Raw genomic sequence first — 3391 nt, 5'->3', positions numbered from 1 at the left:
GACAAATTTAACTTTCTTCTTGCATTTTTTGGATGAATAACACCAGAAAAACTATTTATAATCTTTCAACTGTCAATGTATGTAAAAACTTTTTGACTGTGAAATCAAATTAATCAGTATTGAGGAAGCTCAGAACAAAATGAAGGCATTTATAGTGAGTTGCATTAATCAGTCTGTGTGCTTAGCATTGCTTAGCTGAGCTAATCATGGAAGATTAACCTTTAAAAAATTATATTACAAAGTATGATGATCCCATTCTTGGTTCCTAATGCTTTTAGTCCTATAAACAATATTTGACATTTACCAACAGTAATGTAATGGACAAATGTTCCTATACCCTGCAAATGACAAAGGTTTGAATTATTTTCTTTCTTTCTTTCTTTTATATATATATTTTTTTTTTTTTTAATTTTTTTTTTTTGTAAGGAAGGAATTTAAGATTGACAGCAGTGCCAGTTTTGACTTTTGGGGGAGGAGGACAGGGCTTTTTTTTTTTTTTTTTTTTTTTTTTATGATGACTCAAATTATGACATCACTTAAGACCATTAGAAATTAAGATCATTAGAAATTAAAGATCATTAGAAGTTAAGTGTTTAACACTGAAAAATATCAGGCAAGCATTCAGATTTTTGCATTGGTAACTGTTTCCCCATTATTTTATTTGAATAAAGCAAAAGTACTTTAAAGAATGAAGGCAAAAAACCCTGATTCTTGGGTATGTTCTGGTCTTGACTCACAGTAGCACTGAATTACATGAAAAAGTATGAACTTCTAAACAGCCCTATAATTTTTGCCATTGTGTCTGAGGTTTATACCTACTTCAGATCTTTGCCTTCAGGTAGTGCTGTAATGTAAATATTCAATATTGAGAATGAAAAAGAAATAACAATTACTTCTGATAGATTCAGTGTTTATCATTCAAATTACCTAATATGTTTCTTAATAGGAGCCCTGAGGAACTGACAATCTTAAATTAGTCTGCCAAGCTTTTTTCAATCCGTGGTCTCAGCCCTCCTTGTGCTTCACAAATTTCTTTACAAAGTCTACCAAATACAATCAAGAAAGAGACATTCAGACATGTTATGAAAACTTTTATGCATAAAGAGCTTAAAAGAATATTGGTAACCCACTGAAAAGGAGAAGTTTTGAGACAGGTTCTGTTGCAATACTAATCCCTGGCAGTAGTACCAAAATGCCATGGATCTTTTTTCCATGTAATACAAATACTGTCATTGACATCTCATGAACATGTTTCTTTCAGCCTGATTATACATCAGATCTCAAAGCGTGTGAGTGTAGATGGCATATACCTTGAAATACAATATACCTTATTTCATACTCACCCATGCTTATTCTTCTATCAAAAATAAAATTGTTGGAACAACCTGAACAAAGTCACCAAACAAAGAGATTTGGGGACACAAATTGAGAAGCATGAGTCATGTAAAAGACCACCTCAAAACTGGACTCTTTTTGTAAAAAGGTTAAGGACATGAAGTTGAGAGATGCTATCGCTGTTAGATGCAAATTGTCCTTCTAGACACCCTATACTCTACATGGAGCTTTTCAGGATTTAATTAAGCCACTTTTTTTTTTTTTTTTTTAATCTACTTGTGTAAAGTCCAAAGTAGAACTGCACCTGGAAAAAAATTGTAGTAGTTTCATTGCTAAATATTACTTACAACAGAATTCTTAGAAACAAGGATGTCTATTGTATTTTAGCTTCCATTTTGAGAAATGCTAGGAGCTCCAGGTGGCTTCTCAATTTGAAGAACAGCTGTTAAGACACAGTTTAAAATTTAGAAATGTAATACCTACTCCTGTTAGACGTTGCTGCTGCATCCACACAAATTGGGAGAAACTAAAGCCATGCTCTAGATCTGCAGCCAGAAGAGTTGGATCAACCTCATTTGAAGAATTTGGGTGTGTTGCTTTGAGAGGGCAAGGAGGACAATTTACATGTCCTCTTAGCATCTCATGAAAAATTTAAAGGCTTTTCAAAAGTCCTACAGATTTCTTTTGTGATTGTGGGCTTTCAGGGTTTTTTTGTTTGGTTGGTATTGTTTTGTTTTTTGTTTGGTTTTTTTTTTCTGACACAGTTGTAACAAGAGCAGATCGCAATATGGGAAAGTCTTCCTGGCTTGTATCACACTAATCCAAGTCGTCTAGAATTCTGCTTTTAATTTCAGCTCATTATTTAATCTGAATTCCTAGTACATGGTGATTTTTATCCAAGCAGCTAACAGCATAAAGCAAAACACAATATCAGTTTAACATAGTAGCAACTTTGAGGCTAAACTGTGCTGTTAAATGCCATATGCCATGATGGGTAGTCCCTATGTGCATACATGGAATATTCATACAAGATACATGGATACAGTAAACAAATGAAACACATGTGACATCAAGCATTTGGTTCTAGTTAAGACCAACGGAAACTGAAGTTTCCAAGCCCCAAGCAGGAGATTCTCACATCATCCAGTCACAGATATCCGTTTCAGAGAAAATGGAGATTTTTCTCCAGAACTCTCAAAGTTTGGTTCCACAGGTACATTCAGAAAGTGAGACTTCAAAAAAGCTCCGACCCCTTACTCTTTTTTTCCTTTTTGTGTCATCTCTGATCCACAATATTGGTTTTGATTCTGAACATTTTAATGGGGACAGTTTTTAATTTCTTTGTCAGTAGGTTGATAAACTGTTATAACTATGGAGAGAAAGCTTTCTCAATATACAACATTCCAATAGGTCATAAATTTTATGTTGAAATTAAAGAAATTTTGACCTTTTTGTTCCAAAGGTTTCTCCTGATTTGTTTGAATGATGCCAAACTTGCACTCTCTTTATTACTGCTAAGACTTATCCAAAACTGAAGAAAGACTGACTATTCCCAGTCAAGCTTATACTAGAGAATTTATGGGAAATTAGATCTGTGCAAATATGTTATCCTCTTCCAAAGCATAAGTTTAACAAAATGTTTATTCTATGCCTTTATTTGATCTTTATCCTTTGAAAGTAATGGGGAAAGACATCAGATTTATGACCATTTTCAAATAAAATGTTACGCCTGTAGCCCACAGACTGGTAAAACATACTTTTAAATTTCTTCCACAGTACTTCCAAAGTGAGGAGAAATCACACAGCTGACCACACTGCAGCTACTTAATGCAGCTATAAATAGATCATAATAAGCATGTGGTGTATGTGATTGTCTGTGATGATAAATGAAAGGGTGTGAATTTTCAGCATCAGTGGAAAGACAGGAAAAAGAAAAAAAAAAAAAAAGCCTTCCTGATTGCAGCTGCAAATGGTAGTAATTTTTGCTTCCTGCATTAATGAATGTAATTCATGTAACACATATTACATCATTCAACAGCAAAATTCTCACATTCAG

Source organism: Catharus ustulatus, chromosome 1 (genome assembly GCF_009819885.2).
Source record: "Catharus ustulatus isolate bCatUst1 chromosome 1, bCatUst1.pri.v2, whole genome shotgun sequence".
Lineage (NCBI taxonomy): Eukaryota > Metazoa > Chordata > Aves > Passeriformes > Turdidae > Catharus > Catharus ustulatus.
Note: the sequence above shows the minus strand (reverse complement) of the source record.